Source organism: Artibeus jamaicensis, unplaced genomic scaffold (assembly GCF_021234435.1).
Source record: "Artibeus jamaicensis isolate MK-2021 breed Jamaican fruit bat unplaced genomic scaffold, CSHL_Jam_final contig_525, whole genome shotgun sequence".
Classification (NCBI taxonomy): domain Eukaryota; kingdom Metazoa; phylum Chordata; class Mammalia; order Chiroptera; family Phyllostomidae; genus Artibeus; species Artibeus jamaicensis.
Window position 1 is genome coordinate 876,667 of NW_026521874.1, and position 24,512 is coordinate 901,178.

Below are 24,512 nucleotides of genomic sequence, written 5' to 3' on the forward strand. Positions count from 1 at the left end.
TCGGCAAGGACAGGGCTTGGCCGCAGTGAGATGGTCGGGCGGGGCCTGCCAGCTGTTGCTGTTGCTGTCGCTGCGATTCTCGGACTCAGAGTCCTCGCCGAGGTGGTGATAGAATTAGGAGGCCGGCCTGTGGTCCCCGGGGAGGCGGATCCCACCCGGTGTATTGATGCAGGCCTGCCCCCGCACCCTGCCCCGGCGGGGGGCTCCTTCAGGCTCTGCAACTCGGCCGTCACTGGCGCCCAGCTCTCAGTGCCTTGACTGTTCAAGCCGCCAGGGGATCCACAGTGATGGCCTCCCGGGTCCGTCGCTTGGCCCGAGAGTGGCTTTATTAAATGCTGGCCACTGCCTTGGCCTCGTGATAAAACGGCTCCTTTGAAAACCGGGACCCCCGGCTTCGCTCAGGTCAGAATCAGGCTTAGCGCTGAGGCCTCACCGATCCCCTGTTTGTCTCAGCTGCCGTGAGAAGGGGCCCCTCCAGCTGGTCCGTGAGGTCTGCTCTGGCTGTCGAGTCTGGGCCCCGCAGCAGCCCCGTGTTGTGTGGCCCCATGTTGTGTGGGAGTTCGTTAGCTTTCTTCTCTGAGCGGAGCTGCTCCAGGCGTGTGTGAGGGGAGGCGCGGGTGCGAGGGGAGGGGCTGTGCGTGTCACGTGACCCTGCACTGGGTGACGCGCCAGAGGGCCTGGCCCTGCCCTGGCCCCCCTTCGTCTGAGCTCAGGCCCCGGGGAGGGGGGCGGTGCCCTCTGTGGCCACACTGGTCACCAGCTGGAGGAGCCGTGCAGAGCGAGCTCAAGGCACGTTGCTGAAGTGAAGGGAGGGGAAGCCGCCTGCGGCCGCCGGTTTACACACACAGGCACCGAGAGGGCAGCAGAGGCCTGTGACCCGTCTGCCCTCGGCCGGGGCAGGCGGCACCGGGCCACCCCCACCACAGTCGTGGAGACGACGGGGTGCACAGAACCCTCCCCAGGAGCCCTGGGTGCAGGCCTCCTTCCGGTCACTGATGGGCCCTGGGGCTCAGGGCGCATCGCTCCACCTCTCCAGGTCTGGTCTCCGTGCTCCCTAAGGGGCGGGGGTCAATGTCAGATCAGCGTTTCCCAAACCTGGCTCCGCAGGCGCCCTCTCCTCGCTGGCCTGTGTGCGCGCATTGAGTGGAGCGGTCCAGTACCCGCCTCGGTCGCTCAGCCTCCAGCTGGCTGGACGCCCCGCCCCCGGCGCCCCGCCCCCGGCGCCCCGCCCCCATGCCCCGCCCCTCGGCGCGGTTCTGTGTCGTCCGGTGTTGAGCGGTGCAGCCGCCCACTCGGTGTCGTGTCTCCGTGAGCTCGTTTTCTGTGAAGAGACCCTCGTGTGGGCCACAGTGAGGCTCGGTGTTACGTGATTACCTGAATCTTTGTTTCGCCCGGGATGACGGCGGCGTAAAAGTGAAGGCCGTGGAGGGGAGAAGGGGAGAGCCGGCTCACCCTCTCCGCCCTGCACCGTGCCCGCTGCGTTCGCCGGGGCCGCCCCACTGCTGTCGCGCAGCCGGTGCTCCCGGAGGGCGGTGACGACACACGGGCTGGGCGCAGGCCCCAGGGTGAGAGCAGAAAACAGCCGTTTCTCGCGACAGCAGCATGGACACCGTGCGGCCAGCCCCAGCACCGGGCTGCACTGCGCCCTGCGTGTTGTGACAGTCTGCGGGCATCAGCAGCTTGTCACGTCTTCCTGGAAGAGTGTGGCCCCCAAAACCTGCATCCGCGCCCCAGTCCGTGGGACTGTGTGTGACGTTAACCCCATGTGATGCAAGAACGCCGCGTCTGCAGCTAACGGCAGGAAGAAGTTAAGGATCGCAGGGGGCTGCACCGTCCTGGGCCGTCCAGCAGGCTCTCCGTGGGACCCTGTGTGAATGGGACAGAGAGCTTCGCAGCAGACTCACCGAGGGGGGCAGAGACTTGGGGGGCACGGCCACCAGCAGAGGACAGAGGGCCTCATGGTGTGTCCAGAAGCTGAACGAGGCCGGGGGACTCTTCCCTGGGAGCCCCGGACCCCGCTCTCTCGCTGCGGCCCCCAGATCCGTGGAGAGCGGACGTCTGTGGCCGGAAGCCCCCCAGTTTGCTGCACGGCAGCCACACAGGGACGAGCTCCGGTTGCTCTCGTGTGGACGAAGAGGCCAGGACACGGGGCTGGAGCGGTCAGCCCGGGAGACACAGCCGGGAAGGGCCGGCCCGGGACTCATCGTGGGGCTCGTCGGCCCAGGTGCTGGACCCAGCGTTTGGGCACCTCCGTCGCTCCCGGCTGTGGGCCCAGGGCCGGCCTGCAAACGCGTGGGAGGGATTCCACAGGAGGGGCCGGAGGAGGGTGCATCCAGGTTGCCGGGGACTCTTAGAGAGCGTGTCAGAAATGGGGAACCTCAGGACAGAAACCACGTCAGGACTGAGAAGCTGCCGTTTAGGGCACATTTGTGTATTTTTCAAACCAGAGGCTGGAAGGTGTCTTTCCTGAAAGCCCAGGTAGGAAGGGGCTTGGCCTGTCCTGAGGGAGAGAGGGACACTTTGTTTAGGGCACAGCAGCGGTCCCCCGACTGCCGCCTCCTCTGTGGTCCTGGGGCTGCAGGAGAACCTACAGGGCGAGGCTGTGCCCCATCCGGTTTCAGGGTGACTGGGGCCCAGGGCACTGCCAGTTCAGAGGGACGTGCTGACCGGGCTTTAGGAAACTCCCTGGAACACCATGGGGTGCAGGCGGGGCTGCCTCCTCCTCCTCTTCTGGGTTGGACCCAGTCCCCAAAGCAGCAGTGGGGTTCGGTCGCTTCTGGATCATTCTCTCAGTCTCTGTTCCTCTCTGTGTGTCTCGTTTTCCTCTCTCCTCTCTCCGTCCAGGCTTTTCAGTCACTGGGCGATGTTTTATTTTCATTTCTTTGCTTCTAGGAAACTCCATTTTGAAACAGCAACACACAAATCTCCATACATTCAAGTTGTGGCATCTTACCCGAAATGTGAAGACCCACTGTGCCCTGGAGTGTGTGGGGCAGCTCTTGGGAGAATGCTGGTCAGGGTCTGGAGGGGACAGCGGGTCGCGTGAGGGTCAGTGCTCCTCAAATCTGGGTCAGGGACCTCCCCGGGCAGCCCACCCAGGGCCAGGCCCGCAGAACCCAGGCCAAGCAGGGGCGGGGGGTCCTCAGGCTCCAAACCACTGGGACCAGGTGGGGTGTGGCTCCAGGAGCGGGGGGCCGCACGGCACAAGGAACGTCCACTCCAGACCTGCTGACCGTCTCAGACTGCCGTTCGTGCTGGCCCTCTGAAGGCGATGTGCAAACGTGGGCACCGCTTATAATGCCGTCCGATTCCTGGGCAGCCTTTGTGGTCAGCTCAGGGAGCCAAACACGCACAGGGCGGCGAGGGCCCCGGCACGCCCGTGACTGCTGGTCGCCAAAGGCGGGGGACACGGGGCATAAACGACGGGTCTTCTGTTTCTGGTTACCTGGCAGCCCTGGAGGCTCCGCCGCGGCTCCCTGGGCTCCTGGGCCGGCAGCCGGCCTGTGCCTGTGCCCTCCCGGGAGTGTCCTGTTCGGCGAACTTGCCCAGGCGTCCAAGTGCAGCAGCTTTTCCTGAAAGGACTGAGGGGCTGGAGTCTCCTCGCCCAGGACGGGAGCCAGGGCCTCCCTAAGCTCCTCCGAGTCTTCATTCCCCTTAGTTTCCACGAGGCTCAGGTGTCTGTGCTGGTGTGTGGGTGGGAAGGCCCAGGCTCTGAGAACCCAACTCGGCTGCCAAGGTCCCGCCGTGTGTAACGGGGAGACTGGGACGCTGGTGCGGACGCCCGGAGTCCAGAGCCTCCGCTCTGCCCCGAGGTGCAGCGGCTCTCACGGGGAGGAGTGGGCAGCTCGGAACATCTTTGAGCTCCAGCGGGGAGGGGAGGGGGCCGCCCGCATTCTCCGGCCTCTCTCTTTATGTCACTTGTCTGCTGTGCCTCTTGCACCTCCTCCCCGCACCCCGCCCCCCTCTGCCGCCCCCAGTACCCTCCCTGCTCCCCACCGGTTCCAGTTCACACCCGAAGCTCGGGCAGCCATCTGTTCCCCGGCCCTGGCTGCCGAGGCCCCTCGTGGCGTCCGGCCAGCTGGCAGGCGGTGCTGGCTCCTTGGACGGCGTTGGGCAGCGGGCCCCGGCTCCGCTGGCTCCGAACGCCCGCTGAGGCGCAAGGCTGCGCGCTAAATGCCGGCTGCGGGTGCCGTGGGTGGGGGCCTTCAGCTTGGCAGGCGCAGCCGCTGTCTGGGCCCAGTGATCGCATTTAATCCGAGTGGTGATTTATTGTGTGGTCGTCATCGGCGGCCCCCGCCCACCCAGGCCAGCACAGCCACCTGCCGGCCGCACTCGGGAGATGAGGCGGCAGTGGCCTCAAGGTCCTCCTGGTGCCGTGTGGGCCGAGCTCTGTGCTCTGACCGGCCCGCAGCAGACGTTGGGGACGGTGAGCGGCAGGGACGTCTGCTGAGCCCTGTCTCAATCCAGGTGACACCAGAATGTGAGAGTGTGTGATGAGTGTCACGTAAGGAACGACCCGGGCCTTGTAAGGAGCGGCTCCGTGGGGGTGGGGCAGGGTCCTCGTCCTGGAGAGCAGCCGGGGCCACCAGGAGTGGGTGGGCACTCGGACGTCTCTGAGGTCTGGTACGTGGGTTTCTCCCTGTTTTAAAAACATTATATTTATTAATTTGTAGGAGACAGCCAGAGGGCAGGGAAGGACAGGAGACACCGATTGGTTCTACTCATCTCTGCACTCATTCCTTGCTTCTTGTATGCGCCCTGACTGGGGGTTGAACCCACAACCTTGGTGTCTTGGGATGACACTCTAACCCACTAACTCACCCGTCCGGGGCCAGGTTTCTTTTATGGGGAGGAGTGAATCAGACCAGGTAGGAGATGAGAGAACGTTCACCTGGGGCCGGCCTGTCCCCTGGAGGGCGTCTGCTGTGACCTGAGGGGTGGCGGGCCACAGCTTAGGGACTGGGGAGGGGCAGAAGCTGACAGGTGTGGATGGCCAGTGTCCTGTGGGTCAGCCAACCATGGCGAGACCCAGCTGTTCTCTGATTTGGCTGGAACCAACCTGGCGGCTACAACTCTCACCGGGAAGTGTAGGGAAAAGTGTGAGGGCTCGGGGCAGACGACAGGAGTGCAGCGAGGGGTAAGGGCATAAGTGAGGGGTGGGAAGCAGCGTTGGGGAGGCCTCAGGGCAAAGCAAGCAGTTCGGCCTAGGAGCGGCCGGGCCGGGCCCCACGGAGCCAAGCTCTGCCTGTGGCTGGTGGCACGGAGGTCGGCCACACACTGAGTGAGGTGTGAAGGCTGATCCTGGGGGCCGGTGTTGTGGGCACGGTGACCCTGGGGCCGGGGGAGCCTCTGGACCTGCCCCAGGATGAGGACGAGCTCGGCCCTCATTCCTCGGGCAGGCTGAGCACAGCTTCCTGGGCCAGGCGAGAGCAGGGCGGGGCCTCGGGAAGGCTCGGGCCGGGGCTCTGCCCCCTGCAGCCTGTGTCTGTGGAGCAGTGGTGTCTCTCGGGGCTTTGACCCTTCACCGTGGAGTCCGTAACACTGTGTGATAGTCTCAGCCCACAGAGACCCAGCAGTGGACGCCGGGGAGGTGCGTCGTGGTCCTGCCACGCACTGGACCGTGGCTCAGCCACGGGCAGGAGCAAGGCCCCTACACCTGCTGCAACGTGGAGGGACCTTGAAAACCTGGTGCTGAGTGAGAGACGCTGGACATGGAGGCCGCACAGGGTGCGGTTCCGTGTCTAGGAAATGGGACAGGCAAGTCCACAGAGACAGGAGCAGACGGGTGGTTGCCGGGGGCAGCGGGGAGAGCCACTGCTCACAGGAGAAACATTCTGAAACTAAATACTGCTGACACTTGCACAACATTGTGACTGTACCTAATGTCACAATGTTGCAGCTTCAAAACGGTGAGTTTCATGGTGCGTGCTCCTGGGGAATTTGGCAGAATGGTGGGCTTCTCCAGGTTGGGTCCCCACCTCCTCTGCCCACGGCAGCTTCTGCAGTTTTATTGGGAACCTGAACAGGGAGCCGTTTCGTGCCTGATTGGACAATTTAGCCCAAATCACATTCCTCTAGGAAGATCAGGAGAAGGCACCATGGGGACTCCTAGATTCCCAGGAGGGCGCTGCTCCTGTGAGGGACCCCGTGTTCCTCCTCTGACAGGGCCTGTCCTGATACCGGGGACTTTTTTGCCGAGGGCAGAACAGCTCCCCAAGGGAGCGGACGTGCCTCAGAAGGGAAGAGGGACGAAGGCCACCGTGCGTAGTCTGGATGCCCTGACCAGGCAGACGCAGGTTTTCAACTTTGCTTTTGTTGCCAATGTTGAAAACCAGAGCACAAAAATTTCCCACGGTATCCAAACGCCTGACAGTTTTCTTAAAGAAACAAACACACGAACCAGAGGCATCGTCCTCTGTGTTTCTGTGCAGCCACAGCTGGCCCCTCAGTTCTGCACCCCGGTCCCCACTCCTGCTTCCTTCGCCCCGTGACCTGCCCTGGGTGCGTTCGGCATGCTGTCGGGTCGCCAGCTGGGGGTTCTCGCTCCACCGGGGCTGCAGCTCTGAGCTTCCAGGACAGGGGCAGGGACTGGAGAGCTCCCAAAGGGCAGAGCAAGGACAAGGGGGCTCCCTGGATGGGGGGGTGCCTTCCTGCGCATCACGTGACTGTGAGTGCCCCCTGCTGCCGGCCCGCAGCCACCCTCAGACTCACTGATGGAAAACCGCTTCCTGTTCCATAAACAGCCCTGCCCAGCGGGTGCTCTGATTGGCTTGATGCGACCTACTGGGCGCCCAGGACTCAGCAAAATCACCCCGTTACTGCCGGCCCTGCGGGGAGGACCGCCTCCATCACGGGGGAGGGGAGCGGGGGGGGGGGCCGCCCTCACGCCAGCCCCTGGGAAGGGGGGGGTACTGCCTGCGAAATGGGCCGCACGGGCCCCACGTGCGTCCCAGCCACCAGCTGCCGCTCCAGCTCCTGCTGATAAATATTTAAGTGGTGGTTCAGCTTTCAGACCGAGCGCCGTCAGCAGCAAAGGTCAAGCTTTTTGACCTTTTGTCAATTTACTCGGTGAAATATGACTCTCCCGGTCCCTGTTTTCTAGCCGGGTTGTTTCCTTTGAAACGACGGCCTTTTCTCCCCACACAGAGGGGAGGAGACGCAAGACCTTCTGTGTCTCTTGTAAACGTACAAACACGAGCAGCAGAATTCCCGTTCTGGCCCACGGAGCTACGTGCTCGTCCCGTCTCAGAGCTGATGTTTCAGAACCTGAGGCAGCAGGTCGGCGTCGCCCTCAAAGTCGAAATGTAAGCCCTGCGGCTGCGCTGGTCCCCCTGAGGCGCGGTGGCCTCCCTCCGGAGCCCGCTGATGTCAGTGCTGGGCGGTCAGCGCAGAAGAGGGGAGAGGGTGGTGCGGGGAACTGGAGGCCTCCGGGCTCTGCCCGGCCGCGCACCGCTCTCCCTCCAGGTGTCCGCGTCCCAAACGCGGCGTGGCCGTGTCCGGAGGCGCTCTGATGATCTCCGATTCTGAAAAACCACCTCTGATTTAGAACGTTTTCAGCACGGGTGTATTTACAGCAGGATGAAATATGTACCAAGGGGAAGCTCTACAAGGAACACCCTGGGAGGCTGCTTTAGCAGCGTCAGAGCTGGGAGACAGGACCCTTTGTAAGAGACAGTTAAGGCTCATGGTTCGAACAGGGGCCTCCTGAGCATAATAAAGCGAAGCCACCTTATTTGCTCTCCCTGCCCCTGCCACACCCTCTCCATGAGCCGGTTCCTTCCTGTCCCCGCAGACAAAATCGCAGGTCGATGCCACCGACTCTTCCCGGGCAGGGACGAGCCCTCTTGGTCCCTGGTCCCCGAGTAGCGCCCGCCCGTTTGGTGATCAGAACACCCAGTGCCACGCCCGGGCTCATGGAAGCAGGGTGCTCCCCCTGCATCCTCCTGGACCCGGCTGGGTTGAGTGCGCACAGCGTGTGTGTGTGGCGCGGGCAGGGAGGTTGCTACTGCCCCGTTTCCTGGCTGTCATCTGCCGTCATCTGTGTGGCGGCTGCTGACGTGTCCCGGCGTGGCCTGCGTGCCCCTGAAGGGCAGCTGCCCGAGAGCGGGGCTCCGGTGCCTCAGAGCAGGGGCTGCCTGGGCCAGAGTGATTGTTAAGCTGGTAACAAAGGACCCCCCCCACCCAAATTGAATCGCCAAGCATTTTAAAAAGTAAATGTTATGTATTTAAAATTGGGGGTGGGGAGGCAAAGAGAAAAACCAAAATTGCAATACTCACTGGACATGAAGGGCAATGAGAAATTTTTCTGGAAAGGCCAGGTAGTAAGTGAGCTCACCTGGAACGCTGTCCTGTCTCTGTTGCAGCTGCTCACCTGTGCCATGGGTCACATGTCCATAAGTGGGTGTGACCATGTGCCAATAAAACTTTATTTATTGTGCAGACGGGGGTGGGGGGCAGTGGAGGGCCGTAGTTTCCTGACTCCTGCTGTGTGGCAGTCCCCAGGATTGGCACAAACTGTAGTCAGAGGGAAGACCCTAGTCTGTTAAGACCCAAGACTTTCTCCGTTGCCTTCCTTGCTCCGGTGACACAGAGCTGGTGCTTCCAGTCTTTGTTGACAGTGCAAAGGCCCTGCTGGTGTTTAGGTTCCGGCTCATAAACAGGATTTGTTGGAAACCCTCGACCGAGGACCCTCACAGAGGGCTGGCTCAGAGGCTGGTGCAGGTCTGTTCAGGGAGACTGGGGGGCCCCTGCCCTGGGCTGTCCTGTCGTGGGGGCTGTGTCGGGCCTGAAGGTGGGCCGTCCAGGTTGAGCTCTCTGCCTCGACCCCCTCGTGATGCGACCTGGAATAAACAGCTGCATTCAGGGCGACTCGTGTTCTCCTCTGTAGGGGGGCGTGGTCCTCTCCTCCCCGCTTACCCGGGTCGGGTGGGGGTTCCACGACCAGCGGGCCAGCAGAACCTTCCCGGCACCTGGGAAGAACTCGGGGAGGCCCAGTCCGACTCCCCAGTGCCGCCGCCTGTCTGTTGTGGTTCCTCATTTCACTCTTACCGTTTACATGGGTCTTTCCGGGGACCCCTGGGGCAGCCAGCGGGGACCGTGAGGCGTCATCGAGAAGCCGTTTCCCTGCAGAGCGAGATCGGAAAGTGCCTGTCTGCGGGGGACACAGGGCCCAGTGGTCCCTCCTGGAAGCTCGGCTGACAGGGACCCCCGTCCCACCTCCCAGGTGGTTCTTCCTGCCTTGCAGTGTGAGGCTGCCTCAGAGCTCCTGCCTGTGGCGGGGACGGCGCAGGCGGCTCTCTGTCTTCCCACGGGAGGCTGGGAGCATTTTCGTTCCAGACGGTGCCACTTGAGGCCTCCCCGGTGTGTTCCTCCACAGCCCTGGGTGGGGGTGGGGGGGGCTTGCACTATTCTCAGTGTTTCCTTTTGGGGCCCAGGCCTGTGTTGTTAGAGATGCGAACTGGGGAAGTCAGTTGCCTGTTTTTGGGGAAGCGACTCTCCCGGTCCCCATCACCACTCCCTGCCCCCAGAAAACTAAACTGCCCTGGGTTGAGAAAGCAACCAGAACCTTCCCCGCTGGCTGCATTGGTGAAAGGGGTCTTCGGACAACTGGGTGAACAGAGGTCAGCGTCTGTGTTTGAAAGCCCAGTCTTCAGAAAGCTTCCTGTGGATTTCCAGTGCAGCCAGGGAAGGGCCCGAGTGTCTCCAGGAGGGGCACAGGGCCCCTGGGGGAGGCTTCCGGTCCAGTGCCGGTTCCCAGATGCCCGGCCAGGCGGGGCTCACACAACCTCTAACCTCCCCCCGTCCTGGCTGCCCAGGCCCAGGGTGTGTGGGGGCCATGGAGAGAAGGGGCCTGGGTCTCCAGGTGGCTCTACGGAGGGAGGGCCACCACCAGCTAGGGCCACCAACAATGCACCGTTTTGTAAGAAACGAATGCGGGACCATGGGGCGGTCATTCCACCTTGCAGCCTGCTGTTCCTTGCTCTGAGCTGACGACGACCTTTAAGACTGTGTCCCACACGTGGCCTGTCTGATTGATCCTGTGTTAAATCAGGCGCCCTGCTAGCTCATGGCAGCGCCCCTGCTTAGGGCCGAAACTTGAAACACCCCCACCCTGCCGATCTGTCGCTGTCTGACCGCAGCAGCGGGTGTGTTCGTGTCCAGGGTTGGTGCCGGAAGAGTGAGGGCCTCCCCAAACATAGTGCAAGGTGGGGCTGGAGCGGGTCATTAGGAGCCCGGGAGACAGGAATTCCTAGCCCTCAGGGTGCGAATGTGCTGGGGTGAGGCAGGAAGTGCTGTTCACTGGGCCTGGCGTTTTTCCTGTTGCTTTAAAAGCTTTGGAGTACAAACAAGGCTACTTAGTGATTTGAAAGCGCGTTAATGAATCCACTTAGTTCGGGGAGGACAGACCAGAATGCAGGTAGAGGCTTTGCCTCCGCTTTCTGTTGTTTGGGAACCTTTCCGTTGAAAGAAAACGCGTCTGAGAGCGGCGTCAGCCCTCCAAGTCGCCTGGAAGCGTGGCGGCCGGGGCACATTGGCTCGCCCGCCCGGGTCCGGGGGCTCACTGCCGCAGCAGCCTGGCTGCCCATCGTCCTTCTCCGTGCTGCCTGCGGGCCACGCTGGGCCCCAGTGCGGTCACCAAGGCGCCCCAGGCCACGTGCCTCTCATTCAATTCCGCCGGAAAGAACTTGCCCGATGGCCGTTCACTCGGGCCCGCTCTGGGCGCAGGCCCACTCCCGGGACACTGTCAGCTGGCTTCTCGGCCCGGTCGGGCTGCGATGCCTGCGTGGCCCACAAACAACAGACATTTGTTCCTCCCATTTCCAGAGACGGGGGGCCCTCGAGCAAGGCGCTGGCTCTGGGTGGCAGACGGCCTTTCCACCGTGTCCTCACTGGGCGCGAGGGGCCGGCGAGCCCTCTGGGGTCCCTTGTCCCATTCACGAAGGCCCCGCCCTCACAGCCTCATCGCCTTCCAAAGGCCCGACCTCACCACCACCTTGGGGTCAGAAATTCAACCCATGAATTCGGCGGGGGTGGGAGAGACATTCAGGCCGTAACGTCACATGAAGCCAGTGTTGGGGGACAGTGCTGAGCCCCAGGCGCGTGGAGGGGCTGACGCTGCCCTGCTCTCGGCGTTGGACTCCTAATTCCGATCGCTGCTCTTGTCCCGATAACGCAAGTGGGAGAGCAGTGTGCTGTGAACTGGCCGTCGGGGAAAACAGACACGTAAGGAGGCACAGACGGGAGTTTCTGCTCCGTTCCACGGTGTAAATACTCCAGCTGTGGCTGATTTGGGGCACCACAGTCCTGCACATGTCACAGTGGAGGGTGGTGTGTGTGGGATCACCGTCACTCGCCACTGGCCGGTGGGGGCAACACCGTTGGGCCACAGCCATTGCAAGTCAGACCTGGGACAACCTGGGCCTGACGGTGCCTCCCTTGTGCCCTTGTCCCCTTTCCTGCTGGAGATGCCAGCAGGCGCTGAGGTCCTTTGATTACTGTGGTCGGACGTGCGCAGACGCTCGGGCCTGTCCTGTGGCCAGGCCAGCTCTGAGGTTCGAGTGTGTTCAGGACCCTTGGGTTTTGCGATCTCACCCACAGTTCCTGTGCGTCACCCTCAGTCAGGTTCAGACACGGGTGTGGTGCTTTGCACAAACTAATTTGCACTTACTGCTAAGGCTCCTTGAAATACGATGCTACTTTTAATCCGCGTGGTGTATATAGATTCTTCTAAATGGTTAATCTCCTGAGACTGGATAATGAACGAGGCTACCGGCAGAGCCGGAATCAATAGCAATTGTATTTAAAAGCAGCGCGTCCAGGGCTGGGCTCCTGACGCTCGTGGCCGAGGTGACATGTGTCTGTCTTCTCAGATTAAGCGCAGAGCGGGCCGTGAAAGCCAGTTTGTCTCAGGCCACGGTGGAGGCAGGGTGCGTTTCCGCGTGACGCCTTCTCCGTCTGCCGTCTGGCAGGGAGGGTTTGTGGGCGCTCTTTGGAGTCCCCACTGTTTGGTCTGCCCTCTGCTTCCTCCCCTTTGCCTGAACAGGGGAGTGGACAGACGTCCCTGCTCAGCCCTGCTCTGGTGGCCTCGGAGGAAGCATCCGTAGTGAGGGGGACACTGGCTGGAGAGAGGGCCCGGCGGCCCTGGCTCCTGACTCGGGGCCTCCGCGCACGCTGGGGCCTCTGCATGTTTGTCTCAGCGTCGCCAGTGCCTGCTCATCACCGTCCTCTTTCCTGGAAGGACACCCCCTCAGAGGGGCCCACCCCGACGGTGCCCCCTCTCACCCCCCCATTGATTGCTTTCACACTTTGTTATTATTTCCCTGGGAGCATTCATCTGAGCTGCAGTCACCTCATTGTTGGTTCACATGCTTGTTGTCTCCCTACTGGAGTGTCCCCCTTTGGGGGAGGGGCTTATCTTCGTCACTGTCTTGTTCCCGGATGTGTCAGTGCTGCAGGTGTTCAATCAAGTGAATGGATGAGTGAGTGAGTGAATGAGTGAATGGATGAGTGAGTGAATGAATGAGTGAGTGAGTGAGTGGATGAGTGAGTGAGTGAATGAGTGAGTGAGTGAGTGAATGAGCGAGTGAATGAGTGAGTGGATGAGTGAGTGAGTGAATGAGTGAGTGAATGAGTGAATGAGTGGGTGGATGAGTGAGTGAGTGAATGAGTGAGTGAATGAGTGAATGAGTGAGCGGATGAGTGAGCAGATGAGTGAGCGGATGAGTGAGCGGATGAGTGAGCGAATGAGTGAGTGAATGAGTGGATGAGTGAGTGAATGAGTGACTGAGTGAATGAGTGGATGAGTGAGTGAGTGAATGAATGAGTGAGTGAGTGAGTGAATAAGTGACTGAGTGAATGAGTGAGTGAGTGAATGAGTGAGTGAATGAGTGAATGAGTGAGTGGATGAGTGAGTGGATGAGTGAGTGAGTGAGTGGATGAGTGAGTGAGTGAATGAGTGACTGAATGAGTGACTGAGTGAATGAGTGAGTGAATGAGTGGATGAGTGAGTGAGTGAATGGATGAGTGAATGAGTGAGTGAATGAGTGAATGAGTGAGTGGATGAGTGAGCGGATGAGTGAGTAGATGAATGAGTGAGTGAATGAGTGACTGAGTGAGTGAGTGGATGAGTGACTGAGTGAAGAATGTTCTGTGATACCCAATTTCCAGTGTGTGGCCTGGTGAGCCTCCCTCCCTCTGTTCGTGGGGTTCCGAGTTCTCGCTGGGAAGAAGGGGGTCGGCCTGGACCTCTGCGGTCCCTGCAGAAACCCGTCCTCCTCCCCGCCTGCTAACCCTGGTGCTCGGAAGGCTCGCATCCTGGTGCGTTGTCTGCAGGACCTGAGATCCTTCCCGCCGGGCTCTGGCCTCGGTCTCTGGGTCGGTCCCTTGTGCGGCCTCTTTCCGCCGTGACCGTGGGGCCTGTGCTCGGGGGCGGGGAGCCGCCGGCAAACACTGACCCCGAGCTTTGCGTCACTCTGCGGCGTGGCTGGAGGCTGGCCTGTGGCGGGGCTTCCTGCTGAGTGAGGCCCCCGAGGGCTGCTGTTGGTGGGAGCCAGGGGTCTGGAGAACTGGGGGTGGAAGTCTGGAGCTGGCCCAGGGCGCAGGCTCCACCGCGAGGGGCAGGGGAGGGGAGTAACTTGTCCCATCAGGCGACTGGTGTCCCAGTGCTTCCCGCAGGGTCGCTGCCCCCCCCACGGCTGCAGCACTCACCCCTCCCCTCTCAGCCCCGGGCGCTAACGAGGCCTCCGTCTGTGAGGCTGATTAGGAGAGTGAAGTGCACAGAGAGGGGCGGGAGCAGTGACGGGCAGCTGGAGACGTAATCCCACGTCAGGTGGTGCCACGTCAGGTGGGTGTCGGCCGGAACTGCTCTTTGGCCACGACGCGCAGGCCGGGGGACCTGGCCTGGGTGATTAGTTAGCTCTCGCCCTTTGGAATGGTAACCACAGGACTCGGGACAGGGCGACGCTCCTGGAATCCTGTACTTATGATGCTACACATTTGAGGGGCTCCGAGTGAACTGCGGCTCTGGAGTGCCAGGGCACAGGGGACAGCTGGTTTCAGTGACAGCCGGGCCGAGGTGCCACCCACAGGCACGGGGATAGTTCTGCGTCCTGGGGGGCGGTGTGTGGGCTTGACTCAGCTTGAAACGGGGGTACATCCTCCCTGCCGGTTTTTCTGGTATTAAAGGCTTCAGTGTAATGTTTCCAGGGGCCCCCTTGGTAGAGGCAGGTGTTTCTCACGTGGGGGGAAAGAGGAAGTTCTGACTTTGGAAGCACTGGTGTCGGGAGCCACGGCCCCGCCCCCTGGGTCCACAGGGGTCATCGACGCAGGGGGTGGCTCATGCTGCCCAAGCTCAGATCCTGACCCTCGACTCCCAAGCTGTGTGGCCACGAGGCACCTGCCTTCTCCGTGCCTCGGTGTCACTGTTCTCATCGTGCATGGGTCCGCCGGGGACCTACCTTGGGGGCCTGCTGAGGACACAGACTTCATGTAAGAGGGTCGGCGCTGTGCTCAGGAGATAAGGGTACTCACTGGTCATCAGCGCTGACACAGAGATTGCATCCCTGAGTGACGCTGTTGAAAGTGACACCCTGCACGGAGCTGGGTTTTGCAAACAAAAGGGTCACTGGGCCGGAGAATGGCTTGTCAGCAATAGAAGGTCCCACACACAGCAAACTTGGTTTCCGCAAGAGGTGGCGGGTGGTGATACAGCTCTTGGGCGGTGGCAACAGTGTTCCCCAGGCGCCCAGGCCACGCGTCCCAGAGGTGGCCTGTGTCCCGTCCGCAGAGCCTTTTCCTTGTGCAGCCGCAGTGCTTCCCGGCTCGGGTCCCTCCCACCTTGCCTGGTGGCTGAATGAACTGTGAGGGAGAGTTGATCATTCTGACCACGGGGACCTCGGAGAGGGCCACCAGGGCACCTCAGGGCCACGCATCCCAGAACAGAGCTGGGGACTCTGCGGGGCCCGACACACCAGCTGTCCACACAGCCCTGCCCGAGTCCTCGTGCCCCGGAATCGTTTCATCGACTCGTGTCTCTGGGGACAGAGCAGCTGAGTGCTCTCGGGGAGGGTTGATCTCCGCTTTCAATTTCTGCTTGTTAATGTTCTGTCTGTCGCTTGTGGCCAAGCAGAAGCACCAGAAATGAAATCTTTTATTCCACAGATGGCTGCGGAGCACTCTGTGAGCTGGGCGCCAGCTCACAGGCCGGGCGCTCGGTGGCCCCGTGGTCCCCGCCCTCACCCTCGCCCTTGCCCTTGGGGGGGGGGGTGCCTCCGCCTGGGCCCTGGACCCCGGGGGGCCGCCCCGCAGATGCAGAAGAACAGCAAATACAGGGGTGGGGTGCTTTTTGGCTCAGTTTTTAAAATACTAATAGATGTTTAGAAAAGATCAGTTCTGGGGTTACCCCCGACCGCACAGTCCGTGCCCCGACCTGACGCCACGTGGTGGGTGGTGCCTGCCTGCGGTCGGTGGGCCAGTGCTGACTGTCACATTTGCCGCAGTCTCCTGCCGAGTGGGTTTCCCTGTATATTCTGTGGGCGTGGACAGCGGTGAAGTGACGTGTGCCCACCCTCACGGTCTCATGCAGAGTGGCTTCACTGTGACGTCCTGGTTGGTGCCACCATCCCTGGTGGGGATTGAGAGACAGGGCCTGGAGCTTTAGCCGCCATAAACCTACAGTACAGATGGAGTCCCCCCGGCTCGTTCGCCCCTTCAGGGTCTCCTGATTCCGAAATGGTTCCATCTTCTCTCCGGAGGCCACAGTCCTTTCAGGGGCCAGGGGACACTGCCCGCACCTGGCCTTTCCTCCCACAGAGGGTATGTCCGCGTGGGACCGTCAGGGGACGGTTCGGCCGAGGCTGTGGAAGCCGCCTTCTTCTCGCTCGTGTGACGCGCTGTGACAGACACGCCACGTGCCGAGCAGCCTCCACTTGGGGATTGAATTCCCACCCTACTCAGCTGACCCGGAGCAGTTCCTGGCCGGCGGGGACGGTGCATGAATAAGTAAACAGGCTTCCCGCTTACCGCCTGCCGAGCACAGACACCAGAGTCTGGGAGAGGCTGCCGTCCTTGGGGACAGACAGGACGCTGGTGCTGCCTGGGTGGCCTGGACTGGTCCCGCTGAACCCACAGCTGGTCCCAGCGTCTCGTGAGTACCCACTTTGGGGGCTGGGAGAGTCGTTCGCTGAGGGGGCGTGGCTCAGACAGAGGCGGGAGGAGGTCAGCCCCCTGGGCGCGGCCGTGGAAAGCTGCCTTGTGGGCTGAGAGGCCGAAGGGGCCTTGCAACCGTGCGGTTGGTGAGAACTCGGGGTCCCAGAGCCTTGGGGTCTTGACTGGGGCTCGCGTCCCTGCGGCTGCCCCGTGTCTGGTTACGCTGGCTCCTCCGCATCAAGGGCCGTCGCCCGAAGAAGTGGTGACAGGACACTCACACTGGGTGCCGCTCAGGACAAAGGGGCGCGGGCGCCACCTGCGCGGGCGCAGGCGCCGGTCTGCGTCCTCAGTTGAGCCCCCTCGGGAAGTCTCTCCCCCCGCGTGACGCCGGCCTGGGGGTGCGCGTGGAGGTGGCCCAGAAGCAGCGCACGGTCAGAGCGGCGACGCTGCGGGTGGAAGGTTCAGCTCTTGCTTCGAGTTCCAGTGCTGGGCAGCGGCGTTTGCCGATTCCGTAGGCCCCGCCGGCGAGGCCAGGCTTAGCCGTGAAGGTTTTAGCCGACTCTCGTTAGCGTACAGATCCGACCGTAGCTTTGGTTGTTCCCTGTCCGTGTTTGGTGTCGGGGGAACCCCATCGCCAACATCGGAGCGAGCAAAATGCACCTGTGCCTGACCCTGAAGAGCAGGGCGGGGCCTCCCTTGCTGGCGGAAGGACTCCCTCTGTGCAGGGTGGTGAGCGGGTTTGCAGGGCAGGGCCCCAGGGCAGGGTTTCGGTGAGGTGGCAGCTGGTGGCAGCGCACAGAACGGGCCTCCATCGACCACTGCTTTGTCCCCCCGTCTGGCCCGGCAGCTCCGGTAGCCAGCCCCCTGTGTGAAGTGGTACTTGAGCCCGGTGCTCACACTCACTGCGGAGTCGTCGGAGGGGGTCACACAGCCCCCTCAGAGGTGCTGGCTCGCTGGACCACCCCTGAGGGAGTGATCGTCACACCTCACGTGGAGCCGTGCAGCGTGGAGTCTCAAGCTGCGTCACCCTGAGCAAGCGCTCCGTCCGCCTGGGAGATGAGGCCCACTGAGCCCGGCCATGAGTGGGCAGGGGGACAGGGCAGCGGGCTGAGGATGGAGAAACACGGACCCAGAGCCTGAAAGATGAAGGAGCAGAAAAACAGAGAATTTCCTTATTCTGTGCTGAGAGCACCTCCACCTGCTAAACGCACTGGGAGCCCGGGCATTATTGTCCTAAGTTTTTTTCTCTGGTGTAGAGTTAGGAAATGTTTGCATCCCTTGTCAGTTACCCCTATTTTGTGTTCTCTTATTGTTATGACATGCTTGACCGTTTCTCGGAGGGTCCAGGGTTTCCCAGGACAAACAGAACGTGGGTGGGCAGCCACCAGGTCCTGGGGTGATTCGCATCCCAGGGAGGTGGTCACCACACAGGACAGGGTCTCCGTGCGACTGCGGAGGGACTGCCCTGTGCCTGTCGTCGCTGCTGTGGTCACCCCCACCGTGTAGGGGGGATGGCGTGTGTCCCGGTAGAGGACTTCAGGAGGTGCACATGTTTTACAGACAGAGAAGTTGTTCGATAGCCGTTTGTTCACGTAACTCAGAGGAGAGACCAGCACCCTGGGCTGGTTCTCGGAGCGGAGCGAGGCTCCCCTTGAAACGAGGTTCATATGTGAGGACTTCAGCAGGTTCCCAGAGCAGACATAAACTTGCCTTCTGTTGAGCTCCAGCTGGATTTTTAAGTTTAAAACACAACGGAAAAATCGATATTGCCCGAGGGGTATGATGAAGCCAGCCATCTCTGGCCTGGTCCATTTCCTGTTGTCCCTTTAACCCACTTTCAATACTTCCAGTGGCTTCCTCTTTAAATTACCTCAGTAATCCTAAGTAAAATGTCCACGCAGCTCTTTTTGATTTACCAGTTTTCTTTCTTCAAGAAAGGCACTTCTCGTTACGACAGACCAGTGATTCTCAAGAAGAGTGGCTCTGCCCCGGGGTCGGGTCTGGAGACTTTGTTACAGCTCAGGTGCTGTAAACAGCCCAGCTGCTCTCAGAGGTGCTGCTCAGCCACCTGTCATGCGTGGGCACTCTGCCCTCCAGCGCCACCCTGCCCCCTGCCAGCCGTGCTGGGGCGGGGCCCTGGGGCAGACGAGGATTGAGCTGGCTCAGACCCCATGGCACACCGACAGCTACACCGTTACTGTGTTACTGCAGTGCAGTCAGGAAGAAGGGTTACATTGTACATTGTTAATGTTCGTAACTGCCCAACCAGTGAGCGATCAGCGATCAGCCATCAGCCGTGCCGAGTGCAGCCGGCACGGAAAACCCCTTCCCGGGGCTCTGTTACACCGGACACTTCTGAGTTTCCCTCGTCACTGGGTACTAACTGTGTACGGCCTCTGTCCTCTTGCTGCAGACGGACCTCCCAGACCTAGGCTTGGCTGCCACCTGGAAGCGTTCTGTCGCCGTTTCGTGGGATCTGCTCTCCGCAGATGCTGTGGCTGTCTCTCAGTTTTTTGTGCTTGTTTTGCAGAGCACTCATGAGATGCTTTAATCTAGGAAATTATATTTTACTGACAATTTCCTTCTCTACATTTTTTCTCTTTGGAAATCTTACTTGTAGAAGTTAGACCTCCCAGACTGATCTTTAAAGTGTTTTTTTTTTTTCTTTTATGTTTTCTATCACTTGGGGTGATTTCCTTAACTTTATCTTCCACACCCGCCATTTAAATTAAGTTTTATTTTATCAACTATCTCCTTTATCCACATGAGTTCCTTTGACCTTCATTGTCCCCTCGTACCATGTTGTTCTCGTTCTTTTAAACTTTCTTGGTTGCCTGTGCTGTCGCTCTTCGGGGTTTAATTTTTATGTCCTTTGATGTTAATCTTACATGGTGGGTTTTTTTTTTTTTTTTAATGTAGCAAGTGATCCTCAGTGGGCTGTCTGGTTTTGGAGCAAGGTCTTTTTTATAAAAATATTTTATGTATTTATCTTTAGAGGGGAAGAGAAGGAGAGAGGGAGAGAAATACTAATGTATGGTTGTCTCTCGTGCACCCCCTGCTGGGAACTGGCCTACAACCCAGGCATGTGCCCTGACCGGGAATCGAACCGCGGTTGTTGTCTGGTTCGCAGGCCCGCGCTCAGTCCACTGAGCCACGCCAGCCGGGCCTTGGGGCAGGGTCTTGACCACTTGGTGGGCATCAGGGGCTTGTCCGCAGTGGCTCACGCAGGGCGACGGCGAGGCCACGGGACGTTTTGTGGTGGCAGCTCCTGCGTCACCGTGTGGAGGTCTTTCTGGGGTGGTTCTTTCCCATCAGGATGCTGTTTCTGTGCCCCCGAGTCGGAGGGCGTGCGCAGAGCGGCCCTGCCCCCCGAGCCAGGCCTGTTTCTCGGGCTGCGAGCCCGCCGCCGCCCCAGGCCCTGAGCGCTGTCGTCGGCCGCCTCCCAGAAACGAGCCTCCCGCCTTCCTCCCGTCCGGACGGCGCTGCCCCACCTCCTGTGGGGTCCCTGGGACCCTCGCTGAATCCTTCCTGGACGGAAGGTCGCCCACAGGTGGCCTGGCCTCCCGTCGTCAGACTGCGGGGCCCGGGAGGCCCCGGCCTCACTGCGTCTGTGTCTCACCACTGCCGGGGACTCCGCGGGCGGAGGAGGTCACTCCGCTGACCCAGATGGGACTTGGGTCGCAGGGACTGGTTATCAGCCCCAAGTTCGTGAGTTTCACCTGCGGTCGCACCTCTGCTGGCCCACAGTGAAGGGCACGCACAGAGCAAGCTGCGTGGGGACGCGTGGTCTCGGTCCTGTCCCTCGCTGTCGTCGGGCAGTGACGCGTCACAGTCGGGTGTGGAGCGGTAACTGGCTCCGTGTACGCGTTCTCCCTGGGCTGCGGAGGCTGCGGCTCCGGTCAGGGGGGCCACACGAGCCCCGTGTCTGGCTGTGCGCGGTTCTGAGTTGTCCCCCACCAGGAAGGGTGGTTGAAGGGGGAGACCCGTGTCCGGCAGCGACTATGAGCTCAGTGTCAGCTTGGTCACTCAGCCCTCAGCGCCAAGAACTGGAAAATGGTGGCACACTGCCCGCGTCCTCTGCACCCGAGGCACGGCAGAAAGGGAAAGAGGCGGGGGCGCCGGGGCCCAGGCTGTTCTGTGGTGACCAAGGGCCGTGTGTGTCTCCCTGTGGTGGGGGGTGGCCCGTCACACCTGAAGCCTGTGGGTCCGGAAGGTGCGTTTGCTCAGACCCCACGCTGCCAAGACTGCGGGGGGCGGCCCCCGCCCTGTCCTGAGCCCGGGAGCCCGGCCGCGGGACTGCGTGGTGAGCGTCCTCTCTTCCGAGGGCCTGTGCCCTGCGTCCGTCAGGAGCCGCATCCGTCAGGGGCCACGTCTGTTTCTTCGTGGTCATTGAGGACGTGTAGGCCAGCTGCCGGCTGCACGCTGGTTAGCAGGGAGGACAGCACGGTGACCAAAGTGAATGCGGTAGAGCCAGCAGGTCACGGGGGACGCCGTGCGAAGGCCGCAGGCGAGAAGGAGCTCGACCCGGGAAGTGGCTCCTGGACACAGCGGGGACAGGGCGACGGGGCTCCTTCAGGGCCTCGAGGGCTGCGTTAGAGCGTCCACTTTAAATCTGAGCAGCAGTGGCTAGCTGAGGTGGGAGAGGGACATGAAGCCACCCTCCTGCTTCCTGTGGAGACGGAGGCCCCCGTGGGGCAGGGAGGACCAGGCCGTGTGTCGTGGGGATGGGGCACTGGTGGCTTGGACAGTGTGTCCACGGTGGGGTGGGGGACGCCGGGGGGATCGCACAGGCAGGGGTTTATTGGGTCTGGGATGGCTGTGGGAGAGGCGAGGGACGGCGTGGTCAGCTGGACTTCCAGCGTCCAGCGTGGACGGCGTGGTGGACGGAGGAGCCCCATCGCCTAAGATGAGAGTGACGGAAGGGACAGGGGTTTGTGGGGCAGACTCAGGGTCTGTTTTGCTGCTGAGTTCAGTTGGAGTCACATCTGAAAGGGCAGCCGTCCGGTGGCCGGGTCCAGCCCTCGGGGGAGACTCCCGGGCCAGCTCCCGCCTTCCTTCCGGCAGGTCTGGTGGGAGGGGTCCTGTGTGGAGGCGTGGCTGGAGCGCGGGGCAGTCGTGCACGCCCGCGATCGGGAGGTGGTTGTAGGTGGTGAGGATGATGGCTGCGTCACTCTGCCGGGGTCGGCCTGTGCCGCGTGGCTGCCGGGCCCTGCGTGCCGCGCCTGTCGTCGGGCGTGCAGGGCACGAAGCAGGTGGCCCAGCTGTGCGGCGAGGTGCCGGGGCTGCTCCTGCTGCCGGCAGCTGGGCCCGAGGCTCACACTCCAGTAAACAGGATGGTGACGGCGGCAGTGGTGGTGATGGTGTTAGGAACGGCCCCCGCCAGGCCACGTTCAGTGGACTTAAACTCACACCCATCTCCGTGACCTCTGGTTTATATCTTCGTTTTCTGTATGTGAAACTCAGCTATTCCAGATTTAGGATCTGAACTTGGTAACGGTGTTTTTTCGGTTTCAGCCCAACCCCCAAACAAAGCCCTGTCATTCAGTCGGTAGAGGCAGGGCCCCGCCTTCCGTTGCTGTCTGGTCTTGCCTTGCGTTGCCCAGGCGGACACAGTGAGCCCTTGAACACACAGGCCTCACTGGGCGCTGTGGGTAGTTAGTTACCTGTGGGTGATTTTTTCTGGGCCACCTGCTCTCATGGCCGGGGGGCCCAGAGGTTGCTCGGCCCTCTCGGGGGTGCGGAAGGTTGTTTGCGAGCCAGTTGCCCGATGTTTTTATTCTGGTGGCCCTGGGGTTGAAGCTGCAGAGGAGGGCTGTGCACGTGTGGGAATCTTTCCTATATTTGGAACCGGCTGGTACGTTTTTTTTGGATGGACTGTTGGCTGCTCTGCAGATGCGTCATTAAGTTATTGCGTTTAAATTTAGCTCTCGTTCTCACTTTGGAAGGGAGCGGATGTTTTCATCATCTCTCCGTGAAGGGAAAGCGGTCGGCAAACAGATCCTCGTGACTGTGGGCACGGGGGCGGGGCCGCAGGTGTCGGGCGGCGAGTCCCACTCCCAGGGCCCGGGGAGTTCTGCAGCCCGAGGGAGGTTGCCCGCCTCGGGCTCACCTGACGGTGGCCAGGGTTGAAGCTCTCAGAGGGCGACCCCTGGCATAGAGCTCTGCTCCGACCTTCATTCTCGGTGCGTTGCCACCGCCGCCCAGGCCCCCCACGTGAACAGACCCCGGACGTGTTACCCCCAGACCGGAGGGGGGAAGGCATGTCACCCACATGCACAGGGCTTCTGAATGGGGGGAACGTCTTTAAAGCTGGTGTCCTCTGCCAGACTTCAGGGCCACTGAGGGAGGGCCAGTGCAGCCGTTCCTTCAACGGGTGTGCGAGGTGCGAGGCCGGAGCTCCCTGCGCCGCCATCACTGCTAACAGTCTGGGGCTGCCTTTCAGGGTCTCCAGGCCTTTTCAGTGTGCACACACAGGCACAATGTCTTTGTATGTTACACTATAGATGCTTACATGAAAGTGGGGCACATGTATTCGTGTGTGTGCACGTGTGTGCGCGTGTACATCCCAGTGCAAGCAGACACTGCGCTGCTGCCTTTCAGGTCCACTACCGGGGCAGCGGGTGAGAGATTCAGTTGGTGGACACTCAGGTGTCTGTCACCGTCCCACCACGCTAGCCACTCTCATCGGTTAGGTCTTTCTGGACCTTTCTCTACGTGTTTTTGTGTGTAACCACATGATGGTACGTACGGAACAGGCGCTTGGTCAGTATTTGCCGAAACCAGGACTTGCCAGTGTCCGGGACTTCCGCCCATGCCGTTGACTCAATCCTTCCTCCCAGATGAGTCCCACGTGCCCCCCCCCCCGGGGGTTGGCAGGCAGGGACTGTTACGCAGTGCCGTGAGCCCCTGCAACAGGCGGCCGCACCCCAGCCCCGCACACAGTCAGGCAGCGTGGGCATCGCCCCTGCCCCTGTGCAGAGCTTGCTGAGTGTTAGCCCGGCATTGCCTGAGTCCACAGACCAACGTGCCGTTTCCAGAGTGTCCTACAGGAACAACACAGGTGAGTGCAGTCGGCAGAACTCAGATTCAGTCATGCATTTGTTGGAAAAAATGTGATTATTCACTAGAAAAACTGTAAGTAGCATTCGCACCTGTGGTTTCGATGGTACTGATATGAAGTTTCCTTTTTAAATATCTGTATGTCCATAAACATGCTTGCTTGCTTAAGGAAAAAGGGGATGTGTATCGTGGGTACACAAAAATGGCAAACACGCGGTGTTTGGGGAAGCCCCGTCCCCGGTCACCTCTGGTTTGACCTTGGGAGCAGCCAGCGGTTCCGTGCTCCAGGACCCAGGCCGGACGCCGGAGGACAGGACGGCCCCTGGGTTCCAGGCCCACGTCTGCTCGGGGTCTCGGGACAGACCTTCTCAGCGTGATGCTGTTTGTGTGAAGATGTCGTCTAGTTAATGGCATTACCCTTCAAGACTAAAGCAATTACGTATTTTAAATTCCATTTCCTTTGTTCCTTGAAGGAAACGTAGACAAGTCAGACTGGAACGGGCTCTGCTGATGCCAGAGTCTCGGTGCCCGTCCCATCCTGGCGTCGGCAGTGCCACCCTGAGCCTGTCAGGAAGTGCCCCCGAGGCTGGGCGGCGGTGGCTCTCTGTTGACAGTGAGGGCAGGAAAGTCAGCTTCAGGGACCACTGACCTTCTGTTCTGGCCCATGGCTCGTCACAGCGTCTGTTTCACTCTGGTCACCTGGCAAAGCCAGACCCTGGAGTGCACTCGCTGCTCTCCTTTTGTTCTATGGAGTGGACACGAGGCTGTGGCTTGACGGTCTTCTCACAAAGGGCTCTGGGCTCCTACGGCCTGTGCTTTTGTGTTTGTTGGGGCTTTTTAGCTTGACAAAGACAGGGGACCAGCCCAGCCAGCTTAAGCAGAAAGGGGAGTTCACTGACTGGTGTAATTGAAGAGAGAGTGGTACAGCTTCAGGGATGGATTGATCCAGGACTCAAACAATATTTCACAAATCTCAATTTCCTCTGTGTTAGCTTCAGTTGTAATCAGAGGCCCCTTAATCATGTACTTAGAGTTTGCAAACCTGTTGCTATTTCTCTATGTCTTGACATGTTTACAGTTGGGCTCAGAAAGACTTGTATAACTTGAAACTCTCATAGATTGCTTGGGCTTCCCTTTTCACTCACCGGAAGGACCTGCCCAAAGTCTATCACATTAACACATCTTTCAGAGGATCCACCCCACGAAGCCTGTGATCAGGGCCCAGAGTTTTCCTGTTTGTCGGAGATTATTATGCCCGAAGAAGAGTGGATGGGCCCCCCGAGACTGGGAGAGCCCCTCTTCTTCCC

The 24,512-nt window shown here is 60.7% G+C and overlaps 1 protein-coding gene and 1 long non-coding RNA gene across 5 annotated transcripts in view; one reads left to right on the plus strand and one right to left on the minus strand.

The window, feature by feature from the left end:
- Nucleotides 1–24,512, plus strand: part of RIMBP2 (RIMS binding protein 2) — a 96,712-nt gene that overhangs the window by 6,557 nt on the left and 65,643 nt on the right. Inside the window, exon 1 of one of the 3 annotated variants that reach the window (XM_053669923.1) lies at nt 4,423–4,467. The exons of the other annotated variants lie outside the window; for them this stretch is intronic. The gene's annotated coding sequence lies outside the window, so the exon portion shown is untranslated. Of the gene's footprint in view, nt 1–4,422; nt 4,468–24,512 lie in introns of those variants that run through there. 3 annotated transcript variants of the gene reach the window in all.
- On the minus strand, nt 7,075–9,365 carry LOC128628097 (uncharacterized). Of its 2 annotated transcripts, XR_008392432.1 has the most exons (4): nt 9,217–9,365; nt 9,049–9,123; nt 8,278–8,840; nt 7,075–7,523 (listed from the first exon to the last, which is right to left on the minus strand). It is a non-coding gene; the product is annotated as an uncharacterized LOC128628097 (long non-coding RNA). The 2 variants fall into 2 exon arrangements; XR_008392431.1 differs by having other exon boundaries at nt 9,049–9,365.